The sequence below is a fragment of the Podarcis bocagei genome (assembly GCF_964188305.1).
Source record: "Podarcis bocagei genome assembly, chromosome: 5".
Lineage (NCBI taxonomy): Eukaryota > Metazoa > Chordata > Lepidosauria > Squamata > Lacertidae > Podarcis > Podarcis bocagei.
The window spans coordinates 98,546,751-98,573,855 of NC_138129.1; the positions used below are offsets into that span (position 1 = coordinate 98,546,751).

At 45.8% G+C, this 27,105-nt stretch overlaps 1 protein-coding gene across 3 annotated transcripts in view; it reads left to right on the forward strand.

Moving 5' to 3' along the window:
- TNR (tenascin R) overlaps positions 1-27,105 on the forward strand; it is a 402,595-nt gene that overhangs the window by 192,711 nt on the left and 182,779 nt on the right. Inside the window, exon 1 of one of the 3 annotated variants that reach the window (XM_081194288.1) lies at positions 23,635-23,652. The exons of the other annotated variants lie outside the window; for them this stretch is intronic. The gene's annotated coding sequence lies outside the window, so the exon portion shown is untranslated. Of the gene's footprint in view, positions 1-23,634; positions 23,653-27,105 lie in introns of those variants that run through there. 3 annotated transcript variants of the gene reach the window in all.

The window sequence follows — 27,105 nt, forward strand, 5'->3', positions numbered from 1 at the left end:
TTTGCAAGGGCACCATCACAATCTGAAGCTTCTATTATGGGGCATTTATCTCAGCAACCGGGTTTATGGCAGACAGATCTCAGGCATCAGTGACAGACTCCTACGCCTGCTTCTTTTTTACAGTCTCTTTCTCCCTGGGTTTCCTCCTTATATATTTCTAGCTCCTGGAGGTCTCTGTTTTCAAGAAAAAGCCAGGGAAATACGTCAGGATTCTGCAAATCAAACCTAGTGATGCTAAACTTAGTGGCAGGCACAGATCTTAGTTATTTTCAGGGATTTTTTTTAAATATAAAACCCCTTTACCATCCTCCTAATTCCCTGCTATGTCATTTTCATTGCTGAGAAAAGCTAAAAGAAAATGTACCGTATTTTTTGCACCATAACACTCACTTTTTTCCTCCTAGAAAGTAAGGGGAAATGTCTGTGCGTGTTATGGAGGGAATGCCTACGGGTGGCAGGGGGGATCTGCTGCAGTCGTGAGCAGAGGATCCATGGTTCCCCTTCCTTCCCTCCTCCGTGGTTACAAAGCATGGATCCACATGGATCCTCAGGATTTTTGCATTGGGCTACTCCAAACTCACTGTCAGATCACATGTCTGTGGCCACAGCATGAACCACAAAAATCATATATCCACTATTTCGTTTAGAATATTTTTTTCTTGTTTTCCTCTAAAAACTACGTGCGTGTTATGGTCTGGTGCGTGTTATAGAGCGAAAAATACGGTAGGTTATGAATGGAATGTTAAAGTCATTCTTCAAGTAATAAGCAACAAAGTGTTCAGCTCAGGTAGAAGATTCTTGGACTGAACCACTTCTTTTTCCAGCTCAGCCAATCAGCCCCATGGTCACAAACACAGTGCAGCATAGCTTTACTCCACCTGCATCCGAAACAGAAGTGGTGCAATCCAGAATTCTGCCACCCAGGGTCGTCTTTAGCAGATGCGGCGCTGTGGTGCAAATATCTGTCCAGCGCCCCCAAATTACCACAGATAGTGTTGGGGTGGCCGTAGCTGCGCACGGCCAGCCATTGTGGGGGGCACAACTCTCCCCCTGGCACTGCGGGAGAGCAATCCTCACAGAGGCTTGGGAGGGAAGCTGCGTGCTCACCAGCCTTATGGTTGGTGGGGCACAGCTGGCGGATGTGCAGGGCAAGGGGAGGCCGCCGGCAAAGCCGTGAAGCTCCCTCACTTGCTGGGGTGCCCCTGAGAGGCCGGTGCCCTGGCGCAACACACCACTAAGCCCTATGGGAAAGACAGCTCTGCTGCCACCTCAGCCTTGGAATGTAAGGACAACAGTGCACTTAGACCACTATGTGTGCACACCTCTCATCTAGGAGTAGGTGGAACGAGGATGGGTCTATTAAATATGAAATATTATTTTCGTTTCATAACTTTGAGGGGTTTCTTTATGAAAAGAATTGTAAAAGTCACTCCATTTGCACTTCCGGTCAAGCAGGAACCCACAAGAGATTCCACACACTAGCTCTGCCTGTGAATTTTGCTAGCGTGTACTAAAGGGCTTGCTAAAGCGTCTCAGGTGAGGGAGCCAAGCCTGTGAATGAAGGTGTAGTATCTGGCATGACAGAGGCAGGGCATCATGGGGCCTGGCAGGGGCAGAGGGTGACACTTGATCAGCCACCAGCAACCCTGGGGGAGGGTATAGCTCTTCCTGTTGCCTCAAAGACAAAGTTTGCTGAACAAGGTGGGCTGAAGAAGATTGCAGAACCCCTCAAACCAAGCTGAAACTATCCCGTTTCCTTGGTTCCACCCCCTTGCTGTGAGATCTTCCTCCTTCCCCAGGAGATGAGGCTAAAGCTCTGGATCTCCAGGCAACCCCCGAGACTAGGCAACCCCTAACCTAACCATACTTCCAGAACTGCAATGGCAGTAACACAAGGTCCACATCCTCATTGCCACACAACCTGTCACTCATCATAGAAAGAATTGTCATTCCAGCAGTGTGCACATCATCGCCAGTTGTCTTCCTGAACAGTGTCTCCCTAACATGGGCATATTAGAGTGGTATGAACCTTCCCAAATGGTCTCTTACCATGTTTGGAGAGACACCGCACCGTGCTCCCCTTCTTGCCACTCCCAGAAGACAGAGCTGCCCTGAAGTGACCTGCCAGCGTCCTCAGCAGTGACCCATCATGTATTTTTCCATTCCCCATGGCTGGACTGAAACCACCAGGCACTGTTAATGGGGGGCGAGGACAGGAGATGGCAGGGCAGACAGACAAAGAGCTCCTGGGAGCAGGAGAAAAGGAAGGTAGTAACAGCCAGGGAGTCACAGGCCGGGGCACTCCAAAATGGGCACAAACCTCTCTGGGCACTTAACTAAAGGTAAAGGGGACCCTTGACCATTAGGTCCAGTCATGGCAGACTCTGGGGTTGCGGTGCTCATCTCACTTTATTGGCCGAGGGAGCCGGTGTACAGCTTCTAGGTCATGTGACCAGCATGACTAAGCCACTTCTGGCGAACCAGAGCAGTGCACAGAAATGCCGTTTACCTTCCCACCGGAGCTGTACCTATTTATCTACTTGCACTTCGTGCTTTTGAAATGCTAGGTGGACAAGAGCTGGGACCGAGCAATGGGAGCTCACCCCTTCACGGGGATTCAAACCGTCGACCTTCTGATCAGCAAGTCCTAGGCTCTGTGGTTTAACCCACAGCACCACCTGCATCCCACTTAATTACCCCTATGAAATTAAGACCTCAAATTGAAACACGTTCATCTCTGCCTTAGGTGGATTGAAGCTGTCAAGCTTCAGCAGATTCTTCCACTGCTGTTTTCTCCGCAGCACCTGCTGTTGTGGAAACTGCAGAGAAAGGAGGCATGTCAGACCCAAAGACGGTGATATTACTCAAGCACAGAGGCTGGCTGGCTGGCTGGCTGGCTGAAGGTGGTTACTCCAGCGGCATAGACAACAACAGGTGCTCATACTAAGGGAAAGCAGGATTTTTGTAGTGGTGTGCAGCAACTTCGTTTTGTATCTCTGTCTGTAGCACTGGGAAGCAAGCCGATCTGTTTTGGATCTGCTGAATGTCATTCTGATTCTATTCACGATTCAGATCTATTAATTCCAAAGCTTTTTTTTTTTTGCCTGCATTAATGAGAAATCTAAAAACAGCTGTATCTTTTATTTTATTTTATTTTCACTTAAGTGGGTGAAATTTTCAGGCAATGAAAATTGCTCTGGCTCCTCCAGAGTAAATTAAGTCTGCTGCATTTTCAACATTTTCATCTGGCGTTTTAATGCAGGGAAACTTAAATGAGGAGCTGGGAAGCCTGGACCCCTACAGGTGTGGCAAGTACAAATCCCATCACCCACAGAAAGCATGGCAAATGGTTAGGGATTGTGAGAGATTTATTTCAGCAACATCTGGAGGGCTGTAGGCTCCCCACCCCTACTTTAAATATCATTTTTAACAGGTACCTAACATTTTTATTTTATGCCTGAATTGGATGCAAATTGCAGGTATGAGTGCCCCTTCTGAGGGGACAAAGCTTGCCAAATTTCAGAAAGATAGGTTCAGTGGTTCTCCTGGGCCTTTGGGGGCAGGGTAGATTATCACATTACATCTCCTGGTTTTTTTGTAGGGGGTGTCATCTTGAAAACTGGGAACATGAAGAAGGTGCCCCAGGGTAAGAAACCCGCAAAAAGTCGGGCAAGTTGGTCCAGGGGCTATCATGCTGGGTGATTTTAAAGGAAAGGAGCTATGGGTTATATCCAAAGTTCTATGTCTATGCTGGTGGGTGGGTGAGATTTAATGTTGCACAATGGAGGAATCCAACACAACAGTTGCACAGTGGATACTTGCTGGTTGTGGGTGGCATGTTAATAGCATGTTAAATTTTGGGGCTCGTTTTATACATGTGGGTGGTGCTGTGGTCTAAACCACAGAGCCTAGGGCTTGCCAATCAGAAGGTCAGCAGTTCGAATCCCCGCGACGGGGTGATCTCCTGTCTTTCGGTCCCAGCTCCTGCCAACCTAGCAGTTCGAAAGCACGAAGTGCAAGTAGATAAATAGGTACAGCTCCGGTGGGAAGGTAAACAGCGTTTCCATGAGCTGCTCTGGTTCGCCAGAAGCGGCTTAGTCATACCGGCCACGTGACCTGGAAGCTGTACACCAGCTCCCTCGACCAGTAAAGCAAAATGAGCACCGCATCCCCAGAGTCATCCGTGGCGGGACCTAATGGTCAGGGGTCCCTTTACCTTTTACCAGCAAGCTGCTTATGCTTCCACTTGCTCAGTAACTTTCCACTGGTGCAAAACATTTTGTTGGTGGAACAAGTGTACAACTAAGTGACTTTAACTTAGCACCATATTGAATACACCCTGTGATTTTTAATTGTTTGTTGTGGGGGGGGGGAGAACTGGGAGTGAGTCAGGCCATCCCAATAGTTTAACTCTGTCAGTTATGCCACACTCTCACAGGCAAAACCCAGAGAAGAAGGAACACTCAGACATTCACTTATTCATCCCTCCTACAAATTACAGGCTACCCTCCCCCAAATCACCATAATTGGAGCACACCAGAAAAATAGTTTTATGTGATTAAAAGTTAGAACTGTCTGCTGGTCAGAGCAGAAGATACCCCCACCCTCTGCCCTCCTGAGCTCTGGGCATTTCCTCAGTCTGATGGATTTCATCTGTCAGAAAAGAAAAGGCACGTGTGGCTGTGTATTTGGGGGGACGGGGGGCAAGGCAACAGAGCTATTTAGGCTGAGCACTCCCTGGCATGGTTCAGTAACATGGAAGACTAAATTACCTCAATTTGCCTTGTTATTTCAAGTGCACACACAGTCAATGAATACCCCTAGAGATTTGGGGTATTTATATCTGACTATGCCAGAGACTGAACTTCTGATGTCACCTGACTGTAACAGAGAACTACTGAGGCAGGAAAAGCCTGAAACCAGGACTATATGAACTTTATAATACAGATTCTATAGACTGTTTAATCAAGTCAAATTAGGGAATGGGTATGATTTATATTATATTGCATGATTTATTTTGTACTTGCTAGTATTTTTAATAATTTATTTTGTCTTCTGCTGCTATTCATGGGGAGGGGCAAAAAGTAGACCCAGGGCTGTGAAGCGTCACTGGATTTGGCCATGGAGATCACAATCCACAACTCCTCTAAACGCCCAATATTCACTGGTCATTACCAACATAACTCCAGCCATACCTTTGCAAACATAAAGGCTAGAAAGTTGCTATTTAAAAAGAAGGAAAGCTGAATTTGTTTTATCAGGAAGTTGAATTTTGCACTGGATGTTTCATGCTGTTGCTTTTGTGGAATTATGGAATATACACAAACCATCCAAAAACTGAAGGGCTGCTTCCCATCCATCTCATGTCTCTCCATCTTTCAGCACTGATCAGCCGGCATTTGAATCCTGGTATGTGCTGCATTCCAGCACTGACCTACTTTCCATCTCTGCCCTGTTTATCTGTTGAGTTCCTGTTGAACCATGACAACTTCTTCCTTCTGCCCCCAGACAATTCTGGCTATGCTTTGTGTGCAGCCAACAGATTTCCCCTCCCTATGTTGTTCAGGATCATTATCTGATCAGGACTGATTCACTAATCTGGGCTCCCCACCCATTCAGTGTCTTCTGTTTTCCTAAATGACCACCTGTGATCCTGAGCCATTAATTGAAACATATATATTTTCAAAGTCCTTGCACCTTTTTGTATTATCTGAAAGACAGGGGTTGGCACTGGGTCTGGGGCATCAATCTGAGAGCCAGGTGGAGGAGACCAGGAGTTGTGGGACAAAGCCTGTGGTCATGACCAAAGACTAAGTTATCACTATAGGACAAACTTGGAAGCAGAACTGAGAAAAGCAGGACAGACTTGGAAACAGACCAGAACTCAGGACTGAAGAGCAAGACAGAAATGAGGGTAACCAAAGCGTGCGGGAAGGCACCAGAGCTCAGGGGCATCTTGTCGCTCAAGCAAGGCTTAGTACTGGAAGCCTTCCTCTAATCCTTCGTGTCCAAAGGATCCAGTGGCCACCCAGCCTAGGCAGAGTCAATCTGAGGTCCTAAACAGCCTAGCCAGAGGCTGCAACATGCAGCTCAGTGGGTGGCCACACAGGGAAGCTGCATGCAGACCTATCTCAAGCCCTGGCAGCTCCCGGCAGCAGGAAAGAAGCTAAAAAATGAAAACCTTGCATGCTAAATTAGAATTTTTGGCCCCTAGGGTGCAGCTAGGATTGCTCGATTCTGACCTGGGAGTAGTACCTAGAATCATAGAATCATAGAATCATAGAATCATAGAATCATAGAATCATAGAATCATAGAATTGGAAGAGACCACAAGGGCCATCGAGTCCAACCCCCTGCCAAGCAGGAAACACCATCAGAGCACTCCTGACATATGGTTGTCAAGCCTCTGCTTAAAGACCTCCAAAGTAGGAGACTCCACCACACTCCTTGGCAGCAAATTCCACTGGCGAACAGCTCTTACTGTCAGGAAGTTCTTCCTAATGTTTAGGTGGAATCTTCTTTCTTGTAGTTTGGATCCATTGCTCCGTGTCCGCTTCTCTGGAGCAGCAGAAAACAACATTTCTCCCTCCTCTATGTGACATCCTTTTATATATTTGAACATGGCTATTATATCACCCCTTAACCTCCTCTTCTCCAGGCTAAACATGCCCAGCTCCCTGTTCTATTAATAATTCCATGGCAGTGATAATATTTCCAGGACTTGTCTTATTGCAGATGGGTCACTAGTCCCCGGACCTCTGGGCATGTCAAATGGAGTGGGCAAACTAGGGAGCAGAGGTTGACCAGTGGCAAACTGCGGGAGCAAATGGCAGGGAGCAAGTCTAAGATAGCAAAGACACTGGGCCAGTTTCTGAACCATCTAGTCAGAGAAGCAGGATCTAGGAAAGATCCCAGAAACATCAGGAGCTGCTCCAATAATATGCAGTGCCCAACATAGTAGTTGTATGCCCAAACATAGCATGAAAATGGCTAGTACAGCTGCAAGGAATGTAGAGGTGGCATTTTGGATGAAAGCTCTGATCTGTGCAACTTGTTTGATTCAGATTCACCCAAAAGTTCTAAGCTGCCAAATCACAGGTTCGGTCTCTGGAGAGGCATGACCCTTCTCTCTGTTGTGAGGTACAGTAGGCTCTCAGGGGTCCTGAGATCTCTGAGATGATTGTGGCTCATGACCTTTACCAAAGGGGTGTCATCATGAGCCCAAGGTCTGACTCTCCATCTTTGAGGTGCACAACTAGAGATTCAGAGGAAGGATCATAGTTAAAGAAGGATCTGCCTTCAGAACCAGCTCCATGTGTCCCTGCTATGCCAGGAAATTCAGTGCAGGAGGAGCCTATTTTGACAGCACTGCTCCAGCCTGGAGAGGTCATGTTGCTATCCTGAGATTCTGAGAACTAAGGCCCAGGAGCCCCTACATAGCCAAGATCTCCTCTGTGCTACCTGAGTCAATAGCTACTGAAGCAGATGGAGTTGCAGCTCTGGGCTGGCTTGCACTGAATCAACATTTGAGCCTGGTTGTGTATGACTTGCAAGCTAGAGCATCGCACAAAGCTATTCAGGGTGCTGCCTGTTTTGCCATATTGGAATCTGACCTCTGCTTTGCTTGTCTTGTCTCACTGGGGACTGAACTTGGACTTGCCTGACTTCTTCCTGGATTCCAAACTCATGCCTAGCATCTCTTTCCTCAGGCTCAGATCACATCTGACTGAGGTCACTGCCTGGAACAGAACAAGGAGTCACTGCTGTAGGGGACTGCCTTAATGGAATAGTGATTCCTCCAGTCCCAGTGCCACAAGGGCCTCTTCTTCTCCTGCTCTGAATGGTCTTCAATCTTTTGAGCAGAGTATGAAACAACCCAGCCTAAATGTCTATAAATGTGAATTAATTGCAGGAATTGTGGGAGATTACTGGAAGTCAACAACCAAAATTGAGTGACTGGAAAGCCAGACCGAGAGTTGACCATGAATTGAAGGAATTATGCAAATTGAATACATTATGCAAATATTATTTGATTGTAGATACAAATGCCAATCAGCATCAGTAAAAATATTCATTCAACTTGCCAGATACATGGGTTAGGTCCTTGTTGCAAAATTATGGGCTAGTAAAATGAAAGGAAGGGAAGGGCAAAGGACAGTTGCAAATGCAGGCCAAGGGAAAGGAGGGTTTGCGAATGGAGGTGATTCACAGCATGTTCACTTGGACTTGGTGGGAGCTCCAAAATAATGTGCACAGGATTGCAGTCACGCAGAGAGATAAGGAAATTGCCCCCCATCTCTTGGACATTAGACACCAGAGCATTTCCATTTTAGATTCTTTAGCCCACAATGTTTCTTAAACCTTTCAATCTCACCCGCTTTCAGTGTTGATCCATAACTTCTCCAGACATCTGTTTAGTGAGCAAATTCATGAAGATTCCTTAAGCTGCTGCACATGTTGTTTTGTCTTTTGCTTGTTGGTCTTAAAATAATTATACTTGAGGGGAGCAGGCTATGCGCTCCAGGTCAGCGGGGAGTCTCTTAGGGCCATACTCTAGCTTACCATAGGCAGAGAGGATAGCTGGGAACAGAACAGAGAAAAGGAGATCCTAGAACAGCACAAAGAGTATGGCTAGAGCCCCTTCAATAGTACATCATAGGAACCCAGGATCTGGGGTGTAAACTCTTTGAGACCTATCTCCCAGTCCCAGTTACACTCCACCCATGCAGGTTCACGAAACACTGAGATTATATTATGTGGATGTCTAGGGGGTCTGGAGCCTGTTACCTAGACTAGACAGTTGGGATGTATTTACACCTGCCTGAAGGAGCAGCTCAGCCTATTTTGCTGCCTCCCTGCCGCCTCTCTCCAAAGCCTTGCTTACCAGGGTTGTACCACTGCTGCTCCTGTACAACTTTGGCAGCAGGAGGTGGGTGGAACGCTCATGGTGTTATGATCGTCCTGCTCACGTGTGGGATCCTGGCAGAGACACATGCCCGACTGGCATGTTCTCTCCTTCCTGGTCGATTGTTTGGGAGCTTCAAAAACTTTCTCTAGCCCGAACTTCACAGTGACTGATGCCAAGAGGCATTAGCACGCTTAGGAACCTGCAGAGTTTTGGGAGTTTGCGTAACAAACTCAATAGCTCAGCATTTTGGCTAATCTACTTTATTTACTTATAATACACTCAGAGCATTCTAACTTAGCTCCGTTACTTCCCACACTGTGGATTGAAAACATACACCGTCATGTGATAGACAACAATCCCATGACTGCAAGCACGGAGCAAGAATCCTAACACATGGAGCTACCACCCCACAAGACTCTGCCCCCTAAGACAGCTGCTTCAGTCATGCTCTGAGGCAGTCGCTATTGCTTCATTGCTCAAACTGCAGGTTATGCCATGTGCCCTCCCCCCACCCTGAAGTAGTAGTATGAGACTTTCCTTGGGTCACCCACCCCCATCATTTCAGAAATATACTTATAATCATAAGGGATAGAAGTGTGTTCTTTAAGCTGTCTTTCTCTGGCCTAATGAACTGAACACCTAAGATTCCAGGCTGGGAGTCGTGCAGGAAACCAGCCTTGCCCTTTGGGCATCCCCATTGCTCTTAATAACACATATATCCCGTAATGTCAGAATTGTTTAAAGAGCAACAGTCTGTGTCGACAGACTCTTGTGAGTACTGCAAGGCAATCAAGCCATCCAATCTCCAGTAACCTGTGCAGGTTACTAATCAGAACACTAGAAAGTATTTTTAAAAGCTGAATGAGTTCTCATCTGCAACCCCCCCCCCCAGTTGATAGTACCAAGACTGGGTGATGGCTTGGAACAGTAGTAATGATGGTTGGAAAACAACAACCACAACAACCGTGTGTATGACTATGCCCAAACACTTTACATTGTGCCAATAGACCATGGAACGTTCTTTCCTGTTAAGAGGGGCTAATCTAAATTCGTTTTTAGCCACGTCCAATTCTCTGTCCCTAGAGTAGGCAACACAATGCCCTCCAGATGTCCTAGGACTCCACCTCCCATCAGTCCCAGCCAGTACAGCCAGTGGTCAGGGATGATGAGAGCTGAAGGGGCCACATCTGGAGGGCCATTGAATGCCCTCCTTTGTTCCATCCACTACACGGCATATACGGATTGTGCAGAGCAGCCATTTGCCTTAAAGGCTGAGTCATAAGCTCTAGAGAGCTTCCCTTGATAGGGCAGTAAGTCTTGTGTCCCCATATGTCCGCTGGGAGTTCCAGTAGGGTTTTTAAACTCTAGAATGAAGAAGGTTCTGGTTAAAAAGAAGGACAATATCTTCCGAAATGACAAAGGACTTGTCATGAGCCCCACAGTGTTGTCTGGATCGGGCTCGGTTTGGCAGGCTCTCCTGGAGGAGGAAGAAACAAAGGGGCAATGACCTGGGGAAATCTGGGTTGTAGGGTGAATGAATGTATATGTGTGTCAGAGAGAGGTAGGAGGGAGAAGAAAACAAGACTGCTACTTTAGCACCTGTGTGGAACTTCAACAGGTTTCTAACACGTTTGGTTTCAATGAAATCTAACTCAAGACATCACAGCTTCTCTTCTCATTTGCCTTTCTAACTCACAAACCCCTTGGTTCCATTAGGTTTCTCCAAGGATTTCAGCTGACGAAGCCACTGAGCCATCATGATGTGCTCCAACTGCTCTCTCCCTATAGCCACCTCTTACTAGGTGTCTATCTACCAAACTTCAGAGAGGTTGTGTTATAAATGTACACAGTGAGCAATTGTTGCAATCTTTAGCAGGCTGTTTCATGGACGTAAGAGGAATGGATTTCCATCAACTCCTGGGTGCCAACTCCCAACTAGTTGGGAAGACAGGCAAATCCACCATGACTCAACGATGTGGCAGGAAGCTAAAAAGCACATACCGTAGCTAAACTAATGGGTTATTTTCTGCTAAGTGGGCAAAGGCTCCAGAATTAACCACTGTAAACTTGATAAATGTTAATAAAGGAACCCATAAATTTCCAACCTTAAACCTGGCAGAGCTGGGGATGGATCATAGGCTGCCGTCTGGGAGGCTGGCGAGGCTCCAAGTCTGGGCAGTGCAAATGTTGATGCTGAAGTTGGCCAGGAACCATTTGCTGGCTGTCAAGTACAGATGGTGAGGTTGGACAGCTGCCAGTTGGGAGGAAACCAGCTTGATACAGCAATAGGGATTGCTCAGGCCATAAAACTTGGATGGCAACTTGGCAAAGGTAAAGAAAGGGACAGTGGAAATATAGGTAGCCAATAGCGCTCTATCAAATGTTCTCCAGTTTCCATTTTGGGACTAGGAAGGAGTTCTTTATGTGGGAGGAAAAACACTTATTGTGCTAATATCCTATTTTTTTTAACCTTGCATAGTGACACTGTTTCCCCTGGTGGCGGACGGAAAATGGGTGCTTTTTCAGCTATGGTTACACCTTTTACAAGGCGTCACACAAATTACAAATTGTGACTTCCATGTAGGTGATAAGTGAAGATTGGAAGCCACCCTCAATTTGCTCAGGGGCACATCATGCATTACACATGTGGGTGTGTTACTGAAATGTGTACTTAAACATGAGGCTCAGTTAGTAGAGTTTGAGCCATGGGTTCAAGCTCCACATTGGGTGAAAGATTCTTGCATTGCAGGGGCTGAACTAGATCATCCTAGTGGTCCCTCCCAACTCTACAATTCTATGACTCTATTATTCTATGTAAACTGTAATCAGGAAATGTGGACAAACTTGTGTTTGTAAACAGATCTACCCTACATAACCGCTAGGAGCACTAGGCTGGCTACTGTGACTTCCCACGCACGTCCATACCACATATTCAAATCATGTAGCTTCAACCTAAAGAATCCTGGGCACTGTAGTTCACCAACCACAGAACTACACTTCCCAGGACCTTTAACAAACTGCAGTGCCTAGGGTTGTTGTTTTTTGGGGGGAGGGGGAGCAATGTGCTTTAACTGAGCATTTAGCTGCATGGAATGGGTGGGACCCTCTTGAGTCTCTTTCAGTGACAAACCCAAGGCCCCCCCCCCCGAGTTCTTCCTTCAGATCATCCGTGCTTTCAGCCTGGCAGCTTGAAAGGGGAAAAGAAAAACCCACAATGCCATAACTTCTGGAGCAACAGTAACTCCTATTCAATGCAATATCCTTGTGCGTCCCCTTTTAATTTCCCATTCTCCTCCACTGCACCACAGGTGATCAGGGATTAGAAGGGGCAGCTCTGCCTCTGTCTTCAGCCCTGGTACTGTTGGGCAGAGAACAACGGCCCTGGAGGATGCTTAGAAGAAACAACTGATCCTTTAATGGGCAGTGCGGCTGCTGTGGGCAGCAGAAGGGCAGAGAGAGAGAGAGAAAGAATAGGGAAGGATGTGCATTCCCACTAATGAGAGAGCCAAAAGGGTGGCAGGGAGAGTAAACAAGATTGATAAATGGATTGGAGAGTCCAGGAGGGGGGATAGAGAGGGAAGGGATGAGAATATAAATAGGAAAATCTAAAAGCTGGGGGAAGGTGGGGAATATGCAGCCGGATGGTGAATATAAAAGAAGACAAGCAGATAAACACAATGTGGGGAAGTGACAGAGATGCAAGATGGCTAAATAAGCAGCAAGACAGATAGAAAACATTAACAAGAGAGACACGGCTGCCAAGAGGTATAGGGAGATGAGTAACCTGTGTGAATGTTTAAGGAGAGGGATGGACACCAAGCAAGCATAAAGCCTTCAGCAAAAAACATCCAGCTAAAGATATATAGTTCCTAATTGGGCTGGAGTGTAGCTGGGTTATTTATGAGCTTCCTAGGGTAGAACTACAATAAAAGCAAAGGGGCAAGATGTTGGGGTTGGGGTTTCGCGAGGGGAATTCACCTAAGAACAGCCGGCAAGAAAGACTGCCTGGATGTTTACTTGGAAGTAATTTTCCCTGAGTTCAGTGGGCCTTACTCCTAAGTATGTGTGAACAGGACTGCAATCTTTAGGGTATGTCTGCACCATAAATGTACATTGCTTTCAGAGCAGTTCAACTATCCTGGCTTCACCCATATTATCCTGGAAATTGTAGTTTGGTGAGGGTGCTAAGAATTCTCTGTTACAAATCCCTGGCCACCCTTACCCCCTGCCAGAAATCTAATTTCCAGAATCTCTTGGGAGAAGGAATGACTTGGGAGAAGGAATCAACAATGCTAAGCAATTCTCTCTACCTGGGAAGCAGGACCATCATTTAGGTTGAAGCATGTGGGGAACATTTGCCTTCTCCTTGTGATCATTCCTCAGGGAGGTATCTTATCGCCACTAGTTATTACAAGAAAATGAGAAGGGAAAAAGCAATAATCACAAATGGTATTAAAATACACTGGTGGTGGCACATTTCCATGCAAACTCCTTTCACTTTGCATGGAAAGCTACCATATGATGAAAACCAGCTACAAAATGGGTGTTGTGCCACTCACAGGCCAAACAGTGGGAAGGGAGCAACCGAAGGTGCTTCAAAACAGCATTTGTTGTAAGCCCAACACATTTCAGGGGTCACAGAATCTTTTTCCAAGGGCACATTTTTAGCAACATTTCTGACACATCAGAGTTGCTGCATTTTCTCCTATTTCTCCAGCAGAATGCTTGGAAATGAAAGATTGTATTTAAGTGGAGGGTGATCCTGGAACCTTCCGCATGCAAGCAGCAGCATAGCAACCCCTGCCCTGGGGTGGACCAAAGTTGTTGAGCTTTTATTTAGGAAATCAAAGTTTTGAGCTTTTTTTTTAAAGGGGAGCTGTCAAAATTCTGCACCTGCCAATTTCAGTGCCCCCTTGCAGTGCCCGAAATGCCAAGCAGTCATTGTGCCGCTTTACAGACCCCTGCGATGCCCTACAGACCCACCCCCTGCCCTGTGCAGCGCCCACCCCCACCCCTGCCCGGCTACGCTACTTCGTGCAAGGCACATGTTCTGCCACTGAGCTGTGCCTCCTTCAGTCTGTAATGGACATTACTAAAGCTTGCAATGGCGCCCATAACGGGGAGAACATTGTCAGTCAGAGTCTGACATCACTGGTCCACTGACTCAGTGAAAGATAATAAATATAGCTCCTTATATATCACAAAAGGGACAGATATTACATTATGTTCCCATTTTATGTAGGCTATTGCTATAGGAAGGCCTGCTCATGGAGTTTTCTACTTTTCTGTCCAGTGGGAATTTTGCAGAGGGTCTCTGACATCCTTGATTTGGAACCGCAGGCATAAATGGGATATGCTTGGGAGCATGTATGTAAATATAGATTTGCCCCTGACTTTCAAATGCATATCCCTATCCTTAAACTTCTGGTTACTTTGCGCAAGAACAGGCACACCCTGGTGCTTGTAAAGTTTTCTGAGGGAAAGCAACTAAGACTAATCAGGAAGAAGGTGTTTCAAGTGCAGCTAATTGTCACCAAGGATCAGGCTGAAGTAATATAAAACAAAGAACTTTATTTAATCAAGGTTCCTTAACTCCTAACTCTCTCTGATCCACCTGCTCTCTTTCTGTATTTTCTGTGCTGAATCACTTCCTGACATCTGTCTCCTTAACCTGTGCCTTCTCTCCATGTCACCAAGTTTCTCTCCCTGAATGCTGTCCTAGCCCTCTTAATTAGTTCCACATACATTGATACAGAAGGTGGGTTCGGGATAATGATCCATAGCAACAGAATTGCAATGTCCGCCTGCCACATCACTGTGCCATCTCTGCTCTTGGCCTTTTCACCAGGAACTCGAGTGTCTTCTTAATAGGTAGGACCATGCCTTCACCCACAAGGTTCTACCAGTTGCTGTGACAGCAGCAAGGCTAGAATGATAGCTGCATCTCATTTCCTTGATGCATGTTCCTTTCTCCTCTGTTGATTGCAATGACCTATGGCTAATGTATGCAATGCATTTTGATCGATTGCTTTGCAAACGCAGCCCATCCTTAATCCTTGGCCGGTGACAAAGCAGGCAAAGAGAATCATGTCCTCTGGACAAGTGGCACAGCTGGGGTGCAAAACTCCATGTAATTTCATTGCTTCTATTATTGTAAAATACCTTCACAAGAGGATCTGGGTGCATGTGTCCTGTGGATATCCAGAAAGGCAGTCAGGGGCTTTACTGAGGCCTCTGAGTGGTACAGTCTCTCAAGTTAGCTGGCAGATGGCCTGGAAAGTTGGAGGCAAACTGTATCTGATATGCTGCCTTCAACCTTTCCAGGCAAAGTGATGCTCTAGATCCAGCAGGGTTGTCCACATGTGTGCTTCCTTCACCATCCCATTAATTGGTTTGGGGGAAAGGAGAAGGGTGTCCAGGAAACGCCCATTTTAGGTGCAACCAATATGTGTGCGATTGTGCGCGCTCACACACACAGTGCCAAACCTGGAAGTGACCTGGAAACATAATAAAATGCACCACTAAAGGGCGGGGTGGGGGCAGGGGCAGAATGTGGTGTTTCAGTTGCACACAATTTTATGTAAGCGTGCAATGACCCAGAATGCAACCTCCACACAAATCGGGGGTTGCCTATATCTAATGCCTTGTTTCTCTTGTCCATTTCCTCAACACTACTTCCTTGCTTGACACAGCTGTCATGTTACAGAGAGGCAGAATGTTGGGAACTAATATCCCTAATTGCCTATATATTGCATTTATTTATTTAAGTATACAATTTCTGAACCAGTCTTGCACTTCTGAGGGATGGGAGGCGTCTTTGTTCCAGCTTTCCAGATGAGACACAACACAAGTAGGCTGGTGTGTGCCTTACCTTCACAGCACAGCAACAGATTCCAGGTCACGTCTTGCCCTATGGGTTTTATGCCCTTGGGATAGTCATGTTTGTAGCCCAGGAGTTTGCCTTGCCCAGTGATCTGCATTGCTCCATGACCTGAAGCTCCTTTTTCTCACCTTATCATCTCCCTCTGTCCGTCCAGCCTGGCTTGTTGCTAGTTTGCCCTGTGGGCTTGTTCCAAGAAGACAGGAACCAAGAGAGAACAACACAAAGTCTCAGGAAGAGCCTGTCTTCTGCTGATGCTGAGACAAGCTGATCCTGTGAGGGTGCCATCAAAGCTGCCTAGGTCTCTGCATCTTAACTCAAAGACTCCACCCAGCAGATAGGGGCTGAAGCCTCTTGGCAACAGAGTTATATGTCATCCTCTGGCAGTTAATACCCTTAGGAAATGACATCTGTCAGAGAGGTAGCATGGAGGTCAAAGAACTGCCTCTGTCACCTAACCTGTGAATACTGTGTGTGTGTGTGTGTGTGTGTGTGTGTGTGTGTGTGTGGTAACAGAATTCTGTCACATGTTAGTGTGATCAAGAAATGAAACCCAGCATGGAGGGGTATGTCCATAGGAGCAACCTTAATGTCTGGGACCACCAAAAAGAAAACTTTGACTTCACCCTAATAGTGAGAAGAATTTACTTCCTTCTGTATAAGGGAATGGTTGTCATAAAAATTAATGCAACCTCTGGGTATGAGACCCAGCCAGAGAGAGAGAGAGAGAGAGAGAGAGAGAGAGAGAGAGAGAGAGAGAGAGAGAGAGAGAGAGAGAGAGAGAGAGAGCTTGAATAGAAAATCTCTTCTTCCTCACAGACCCCAGTTGCCACAATAATAGCAATTTTGCTATTAACTAAGAGGAGTGAGGCTCTTTAACCTTGCCAGCTCCGGCTTTGTTTTGCTTCTATTTACTGTGAGCATGACAGCAAGTATTCTGAAATGGAATTAAAATCTTCAGCCCATGGAGTTAACTCTTCTTTTTGACGCAGTTTGGGAATGTGCTTATTTCTCTCACTGGTGGGAACCAGTCCTACAGTGCTTTTATTTTTATGCACAGATTATCATTTTTGTCCCACCCACTTCCTCTTCCAGGAGCTCAGGATGTGCATGGCCCCCACTTTTGTCTTACAACAACCCTTTGAGGCAGGTTAGGCTAGCAGAGACTGGCCAGAGCTTTGAGGCTCGGCACGGATTTGAGCCTGAATTTCCATGGTCTACGCAAAACAATCCATCTGCTGCACCACACACCTATTTTATGTCAACACACCCATTTTGTGCAGTGCTGGGTCTGCTTTCCCTTAACTCTGCACACAGCAGCCCTCCCCCCTCCAGCATTTTCCATTTCCCCCCTTGTCATTTTAGCACTTTTGGGATTTGCTCAAGGGAAGCACTTCATCTGTATTCAGCCAAGTTGATATTTATTCTGCAGGCATTTGTATTTTATTTATTATTTTTCAGAGCCATCTACCCTGACATTTATTTTACAGCCTGGACCCGAAGATATATCCCTTCCAAAAGCAAGATTCACGTCATGCTAATTTCCTGCAGCAGAAAGATACCAAGCGTAAACAAATGCTTCCTTCCTCCTCAAACGAACGCGGCCCGACCACTCACTCCTTAGACATGCCATTCGCACAAAGGTCTTGATATTAATTCCATGGCCTTTCAGAGGACAGAACTTACTGAACCTCTCCCAGTCCCAGGCAGGGCCTTTTACACTCTGACGGCTAACAAGCCACAGGCACTAAGACGAGGCTTTCCCCTCTTCTGTCGATGGCAACGAATTCTGCTGAGCTGGAAAGATGCTTGTGGATAGACCATCCAATATACAGATGGGACATTTGGCCCAGGGGCAACGCCATGTAAGTTTCTGCCATGAACCAGCAGCTTTATGTAGGTCTGTATATATGTAGTATGTATTTGGAACCATCAATGTGCGTATTGGTTTACCAAATAACAGTTCCCTGCCCCAAGGAGATCACCTTCTAAGATTCATAAATACAGTATGTTAGCTCAGTGACATGTCTCGGCGGACTTTGCTAAGCTTTCATAATATGGTGCTCAGTGTGAGGCCAAAATTAGGCACCCCAAATGGATCTTCTCTATTATACAGTGTATGCAGAGGTGCCAGCTTGCAAGGGTGATGGGGGGGGGACAAAGTCGCATGCATGAATGTCCCAACATCACACGTGATATCAAGACATCAGGAGTCGGGGGTGGAGTTGACCGCTGTGGCCACAGAGCGGTTCCAGTGACTGGCAGCTCCTCCTTCTCCTCTTCGTGCCACCACCAGTGGAAGGCTGCTTCAGCTCTCCTTCCCCTCCACAGGAACAGGAGGAGGAGTTGACCACTGGAGCAGTGCCATGGTCAGCTCTATCCTTCACCTCTGTGATTTTTGGACATGGGGGAGCCCCTACCCCCCAAAATACAAGGCCCCCCAAAAGGGCTCGCCTCCCTGGAGCTGGCACACCTCCGCTCTATTGAGTCTCCTCATTTTAGCCCCTGCCCAAAAGGTTTTCTGGACTTGGGTTCCTCTTGTGCTGTTTTGGCTACATAAGGACTGGATCTTGGATAATGGTTTTTCTGCTAATATGCAGGACAGAAGCCTTTGGAATCAGCATATTCAAAACCCACAGTATGTTGGAATAAAACATTTTACAAAACCTGTTTTAGTTTTTTCTGTGAGACAGGAAAATGAGACCCCAACCTGCTTTTACTCCAGCAGGTCATTTTTAATGGCCGAACTTCTGTAGCTCCCCAAAAGCATAAAGAACATTAATTAGTTCTGAGCTGTGGAAACAGAAGGAGAGGGACAAGTGCTAAGAACTGATATTATATCATTATCCTCAGAGTCACCTGGCTCTGCCTGCATTGTAATTAGCATGAGCAAAACTTCAGACTTCAATTAGCAGGGCAATTTGTCCTCTGCTATCCTTTGTATGGAGAATTTTATGTTGCACGCAGCAATCCAGTGTCAGTCTGCTGCAGAATTTGGAACCCTGTGGCTCTGAAGCAATCATTCTTTTCCATAAACGCACAATTAATGTTCTAAATTTCCAGTGCTTTATTGCAGTTTAAAATCTTCGCCTTACTGGCAATCGTGCCTGAGCTACTTGTGGCTTTATGTCTTTAAAGGAGCTTGCTTAGTCAGGCTGCTTTTATTTTTGAGAAAAAAAGATGCTTTGGAAAGAACCCGTCCAGAACTTGTTCCCAATAAGGATTGGGAACCTAGCCAGTTTTCTGCTGCAAATCCTTCTCCCCTTGTTGTTTTTTGACCCCCAAAGTGCTGCTTATGGTGAAAACAGGATCCATGGGAACAAAATGAAGGCAGGTGGGGAGCAACTGTCAGCAGAAACCTGGCATGTGGTTGAGCACATGCTGCTTCTCCAAAATAAAAGCAGCCAGGTTAAAGACCCTTGGCTTGTTAGGATCCCTTCCAGCTCTGCAGTTCTATGAGTCTATGTTCTGTTTATCTGGCAGCTAGGACCTGGGAGACCTGGGTTCAAACCCTCCTCAGCCATGAAGCTCACTGGGTGGCTTTTGACCAATCACTGTTTCTCAGTCTAATTTACAACCCTCAGCCTCACCTTTGCAGGGCTGTTGTGGAGATAAAATGGGGAGGGGGGAACCATGTATGCCACCTTGAGCTCCTTGGAGGAAAAGTGGGACATAAATGTAATTACACATTTTGTTGTTGTTGTTTGTCGTGTCTGACTCTTCGTGACCCCATGGACCAGAGCACACCAGGCACTCCTGTCTTCCACTGCCTCCCGCAGTTTGGTCAAACTCATGTTTGTATCTTCGAGAACACTGTCCAACCATCTCGTCTTCTGTTGTCCCCTTCTCCTTGTGCCCTCCATCTTTCCCAACATCAGGGTCTCTTCTCATGAGGTGGCCAATGTATTGGAGCCTCAGCTCCAGGATCTGTCCTTCCAGTGAGCACTCAGGGCTGATTTCCTTCAGAATGGATCGGTTTGATCTTCTTGCAGTCCATGGGACTCTCAAGAGTCTCCTCCAGCACCATAATTCAAAAGCATCAATTCTTCGGCGATCAGCCTTCTTTATGGTCCAGCTCTCACTTCCATACATCACTACTGGGAAAACCATAGCCTTAACTATACAGACCTTTGTTGGCAAGGTAATGTCTCTACTTTTTAAGATGCTGTCTAAGTTTGTCATTGCTTTTCTCCCAAGAAGCAGGCGTCTTTTAATTTCGTGACTGCTGTCACCATCTGCAGTGATCATGGAGCCCATGCCTCCATTTCTTCCCCTTCTATTTGCCAGGAGGTGATGGGACCAGTGGCCTAAATAAGATGAAGGGTGCTATGGCAGATGCATTGATGTGCAGCAGCCTGGACCAGGGGCTCGTCCACACGTCTGCTTGTCTGATGCCTAGAAAGCATGGGTCTGAGAGGTTTTCTGCTCGCTCCATACATTCTAGGCGCAGGTCTTAGTGGAAAATGTCACGATACCAGCCCAGAAAGCTACAGTATATACTTTTTTCAATCACAGATACAGTATGACAGGCATATAGCTTCTGACCCATTCACAGTTGTACAAAGATCTGTTTCTTTCTCTCTCTCTCTCTCTCTCTCTCTCTCTCTGAAAAATTAATAGAGCTGGTATGACACAGTGGTTATAAGTGCTGAACTGTGATCTGGGAAATCTCCCAGGACAAATACCAGCTTAGCCATGAACTCTCTGGATGGCCTTAGGCAAGCTTCTCATTGTTTCTAACCCTCACCCCCATCTGCAATATATATGGGATCATAATAGTGGCTACATGGCTGCAGCAAGAATTACTGTGAGGTGCAGTGCTTTCAGCTTGTAGCAGGAAAAGCACTGTATTAGTGTCCTTGCATATTTCTCACAGTATTTCTGAATTGCCTTTCCCTGTCTGTGGTGCCAGTGGCAATGGCCATAACTGAGCAAAACAGTCAAAATTCTCCCTATAGCACCCACTGAGTGATGAAATGCAGTGAAGCGTAGGGTCCTTTACCTTTGCAGGAGGTGGAGTTTTGGTAGATGCAGACTGTCATGTCATGGGGGTGAGAAAACTACACCCTCGCAATTTGTCTCTTTAACTTCCCTTGCCTGTAGTCACTCCAAGCATTTATAGAGCGTATCATTCTTATTTCTGGCATAGGCTGTGTTTCTCACTGTTCATCTTAAAGGACTGTTAAATGTTTACAGTGAAGTAAAATGTACGGCTCAGTATATGCAGCGCATGTATATGCTTCATTCTCGCCAATAAACTTTTTGCAGGCTTCAGAGCAAGGTCATTGCTTTTGCAAGATGAAGAGTGGTGGTTAAATTAGGTGTGTACACATTTATGCATGCAATGAACCAACTTGAGATAACTTTAATCCCCTAACAAACATTCTGTAGTCTATAGATCATGGTTTGCAGGTTACACATCAAACATTTTATAACATACCCGCTTTATTTGGCTATTTGTGTTTTGTGGGACTTGGCGCAGCTGCAAAGATTTCTTGCAACCACCAATCTATGTAAGATAGGTACTCTAGGATGTCTAATTGCAAGAAGTGCATTTACTGAGTCCTCAGATCTACCTCCCAGCCCAAATGCATGCCGGCTGGGACTGATGTGCTGAGGGTGGTGATTTTGAGGTAAGAAAAAGCTCAGTTGTTGATTTTCTGTCTCTTGCACAACTGTTAAATCCAAAGGAATAGTGATGACAAAGGTTGGGGGTTTGACTCACAGCTGGTTCTAGCTTCCCTCTTGGAGTCTCCAGGGAAAGGAATTAAATCTCAAGACGCAGAGTGAGAAGCGCCAGAGCCCACCCCAAGCCTTCCAGTGACGCATTTTCTCCATTCTCACGCCTCTTCTAGAGCGACTGAGGCACATGCAGGGGTTTATGAGCTGATATGGGTGTGTAAGAGGAAAATAATCATGCACTGGAGATCAATCACTGAGAATTTTGAAATCTCTTTACAATACACACACTAACCAGGTGGTGCCCCCTTCACAGCCCCTGCTGCCAGGCTCTGCATCTGAGCTGCTTCCAGACGCCTCCATCTGAGTTGCAAAGCCTCTAGGACCATAAGGAAAAGCAGCAGCTAGTTGCAGAGGCACTTACAAACAGGGTTTCATCAGGTTCAGCAAGGCAGAGTCTTATCAGCGCTTTGGACACAGCAGCTTGTAAGGTTCAGCATGAAGCATTTCCCTCGACCAAAGCAGAGCTGTCTCTGCAGAGGTCAGTGGCCTTCTGCAGCCTTATGATGCCTTGTGATTAAATCTGCCTTCTTCTGGGGATCTATCCATTATTTTAAAAGGCCATTGTCTGACATTGCAGCCATTGGCACCTATGGCATGGGGGCAATGGGGACTGTACTGGGAAGATGTCCTCCAAATCCAAGGAACATATCAGAGCAACCTCCTCTGGCCTGGAGGAACAGTCGCTCCTCAAAACATAAAAATATTCCTTCCAGTAGCACCTTAAAGACCAACTAAGTTAGTTCTTGGTATGAGCTTTCATGTGCATGCACACTTCTGTTTCAGTGTATCTGAAGAAGTGTGCATGCACACGAAAGCTCATACCAAGAACTAACTTAGTTGGTCTTTAAGGTGCTACTGGAAGGAATTTTTTTATTTTGACTATGGCAGACCAACACGGCTACCTATCTGTTCCTCAAAACATGACTACTGAGTGTTCCTCTGGGCATAAGGGGACTTCAGGCCAGAGGGCATGCTGGGCCTGAGAGTCGACTTTGCACAGGGCTGAGGTAAATTTACACTGGCTCTATGGTACAAACCCTGGGACCTGGCAAGCAAAGCCATCAGTGGCCTAGCCCTTCAAGTAATTGCTTTGTGTGCCCACTGGGCCTATTTGCCATTGAACAGGATTGCTAAGTAAATGTGTTTCCTGAAACCAGGCATCCATCTCCGAGATGCTCAAATGATGGCTGGTACGCTTCTATTGATTAAGTCATAAAGCTGCAGCTTTCTGAAGAAACATCAATTTCAAACAATTCCAAACGCCTCCTGTGTCTCTTGGGAAGCCAAAATGCTGACTTGCATTCTGGTGTCTCAAAATAGAGCTCGCCCATGCTGTGTCAAGAACAAGATTGTTACCTCCCCAGTGCCTATTAGTTATTTCCTTTTTTTATTATTATGTTGCATAATTCTCAACTCTGGGTGATTTACTAACCTTTGTAATTAGAAGTAGTGCAGTGATTGGAATATCTTAACTTACGGTGCAGTGCTCCTTGTAAGAAATGTAGTTGTAATGAGACTACTCAGCAGGCGCATAGAGCTTGCACATGAATTTCAAATGGTCTATAGCCTAGTGTAGAGTTACCAGTAAAGGAAAATCTCAGGTCCCGAGGCTGAATGTGGCCCCCTCTCCGATCTCATCTTCAGGACTCTCCTTGGGCCACAGCCAGAGGTGGGACGGGCCATTTTGCCACCTGAGGCAAAATGGAAAGGTGTTGCTCCCCTGTCATCCTCATCAAAGCCTTGCTTGCCAGGATTGTGTGGTGATGGCTTCCAGTGGAATCTCATAGAACTCTCACGAGATCTCACCGGATGAAGCAGTTGCAACCATGTGACCCCAGAAGCAGCTAGGCCTGGCAGGATGCCCATGAGGGCACTGCCTTGTAGATTCTGCCACCCAAAGCAGGTACTTCAGCCTGTCTCATGGGTGAGCCGGCCCTTTTGCCTCTGGCCCCACCCACCACTAACATGTGGCTCCTGGAATGTTTCCAGTGAGGGAATTCAGCCTTCTGGCTGACACCCATGCAAGCTGGTCAGCATGTTAGCGCCATGGTTTTCACACTGTGTCTTTGGTCGTCCGGGGGTTGCTTGAAAGCTTCTTCAAGCAGAAGGTCAGTGCTGAGAGGTAAGGCTCCTGAACAAAGTGACAGCTACTACCATATGAAGGTACAGTAGATGAAGGCAGAGAAGGCCTCTGAAAGAGAGGAGTAGATGAACAGAGTTTGGGATATCGCCCTCTTCTAAGTTGAACCATGATCAGCTTGACAAATTCTGGTTCCCATTTATTAGGTATATAAACAGGAAATGTGAAAGATATCATACGCAGGTTATTGCAGGCTGCTTTGTGGTGAGGCTATGTGGTTAATGGGTAATTAGTGAGAATATATTCTTGTAATTGAGACCCGTATCTGGTTAAAGTTCATAAGATCTGTAAGGAATGTATGTGATAATTGCTGCAGCTCTACTCGACATACTAAGAATAGTTTATGTGCGTTTATTTGTAGTGGTTTATATGTTGTTCACTTGCAAACATTAAAAATAGCTTTTTTTAAAAAAAGGCACATGGAATGGGATTGTAAGGGTGAAGGCAAACTCTAGGTATGGTAGAAGCGATTTGAACTTGTGATGGAGCTTAATCTGAACTTGAGGGAGTTCAGAATATGTACAAATGCCTCCCCTTCAGAATTTCCCACTCCATCACGAGTCAAACCCAGGTCCTGCTATAGTTTATGGCAGCTGCTACTTCTATTTCTGTGCGCAGAAATAGAATGCGCAGGTAGCAGAGAATATTCAGGCCTCATTCTAGGCAATGTGTCCTTCAGAAGGTGGGGGAACTGGTCTGGCTCCCTCACCCTGCAAGGAATGTAAAGTCTGAAGATGAGCCTCCGTGTAGGGACTGCACCAAACACTGTGCATAATTTCTGAGGCAATAAATGTTACACAAATTGTCACTGGTGCAATTTCTTGCCCTGCACAGAAGGTGACAGGCTTGTGTTGTATGTAGGCATGGGGGTGGTGGTGTTTCAATTCAGTTCACATTCCAAGACAAACCTATCCAAGTCACACTTTCTGAAACAATATGGGAACACAGCAATCCTTCAAAAATCTCACTTCTCAGGTTTTCCACTGCAGTTCTCTAATCAAGCAGTGTGTACAAAAATACATGTATTAGCAAAAATAACATACAAAAATGTAGTATATTAGGAGGAAGTGCTTTTCAAAAAATGTGATTAGGCAAAATTGCCTACAAATGTGAATATATTAGGAGAAATTTGTACTAAAATGCTGATGAATTTTCATGAGGAGCTTTTTAAAAAAGCAATTACAAACTCACGTGGAAATGTAGGAGAGAGAGAAAAGAAGAAACAATCTCTAACCATCTAAAACTATGAACATGTTTTTAAATAATCACTCCTGAAAAAGAAAATCACATATATTTATGTGCATCCCTAATAAAACAGGTGGAACTGTGACCTCTATCATGAAGGAATTATAAGGACAATAACAAATTAGCATTTTGTAAATTTAACGAGTTAACAATCATAATGAAAATGTGCTGCTAAGTTAGTATTTCTGGCAGGTGTGACAATGGAAATACACTGGGGAAGCCATGTGCTTTAAGTGTACGGTGGGAATGTGGCCCATGGCTGGCCCACCCATGAGGGAAGGAGAGGCCTTGGGTGGCAGGATCCCAGTGCAGATCTTTATTCCCCTGTTGTTCCTGCAGCAGATATTAACTCGCTCCTTCTTTTCCGGCAGGGAAGGGGGTGTCATTTTTTTGGTTCCTCTAAGGTGCCAATATGTCTTGGGTCAGCCAGCCTGGATATGACTTGTGATAGAAGTCACAGCTACTACAATTCTCTATTAAAGCACATTCCCTCCTCACATAGTGAACTCTCTTTCCTGCTCACCTAAAACTACCTAGGCAGCACACACACACACACACAACTCAGCAGTGATATTATAATGACTAAAAGACCATCTTTTCACCTGAATGCCTGCTAATGATCATATAATGTTCCTAAATCTGCAGGATATTTTGGTAGTGGTGGAGTGTGCAGAGAAAGCTTTGAATATCTGCTTTGGAAGACTGGTGTTGTTTTACATCCCATGGTCTGTCTGTGATGCTTCCTGGTTCCCCCACCCTCAGTTTGCATATGTTTAAATAAATAGGTATTTACAAAAGGCATCAATGGTTTTGCGTAGCCCCCGCCCATTAGTTCTTCTCACTGTTTGCTTTTTGTCATAAAGTAACATGGACAAACATGAGCGACGCTGAACAAAACTAAGCTAACAGGAGTCACACATGATGCAGCCCATAGACTGAATAGACTAAGCTCACAGGCTTAGCATGAAACTTTGCATCTCCAGTCATAAGCACATCAATTTCTTTCTTGCTTACTTATCTGCTTACTTTTAAAAGAAACCACTAATGATTCTTAGAAGCTGTGTTCTGAATGCCTTATATAAGAGCCATCACTGAAGAGAGGAAGCATGAAGGAGTTTGAGAGAGATCTACTCTGCTAAACCCTGTGATGTTATTGATTATTTTATAGTTAAGAAGAATGCTGCTTTGTTCCCAGATCCAACACCTACACTGAATAAAAATGCAAAAGGTTGTGCTGCAAGCAAAGATTATCTGGAGAGTCATGCTATCCCTTTCTCATTCCTCCCCTTCAATATATCAGTCCATCCTTAGTTATTAGAGAGCTTTTTAATGTGCCAGGTATCTGTTCTGCATTGTTGCGTTAGTAATGCTTTATGGCAGAATGATTCACTCCCAGTGCCATCCTCATTGACACTTTTGATGTAAAACTGAATTGGTGTGTCACACTAACATGCAACACCTCTTTACAAGGAGAGGTCAAGGGAGAGGGCAACATTACGTCTAGAAAGGATCAGGTTTCTATTTTTGCAAGAAACTCTGATTGTGTGTGACCCATGTCACACACTTCTGCATGACTAGCAGGACTAAGCAATAAGTTTTATTCAAATTTTGCAGCTTCGGTTTATATGCATTCTGTTTTAAATCCTCCCCTTAGGGGAATAGGAGTTTAAGGTTCCAACTGCACATGACCGTGATTTAATTTTCACATTAAAAAAAATGCAGATAGCACCGACATCCAGAGTGGGGTGGGGTTGCACTTATTGTAACAGGTGTATAACTTGTTCCTCCCCTCCCCGCCCTTTATTCTGAGGCTGCTATTTGCATTGAGAGGAAGTACCCCATCTGCACTAATCAAAGATTCTCTCTCAATGCCAATAGCAGCTATGGATGAGCAACGTTCATCAGGATTGCAGGAGGGGAGGGGAGGGTTAAACTCATCCAGAACTGCTGTGATTCCTTAATTACTGGGGCCTACTTTCAGCTGCTGGTGCTGCGGGTAAAACCGCAGCGCCTAGGGCTTGCCGATCGCATGGTCGGCGGTTCGAATCCCCGCGGCGGGGTGCGCTCCCATTGCTCAGTCCCAGCGCCTGCCAACCTAGCAGTTCAAAAGCACCCCCGGGTGCAAGTAGATAAATAGGGACCGCTTACCAGCGGGAAGGCAAACGGCGTTCCGTATGCTGCGCTGGCTCG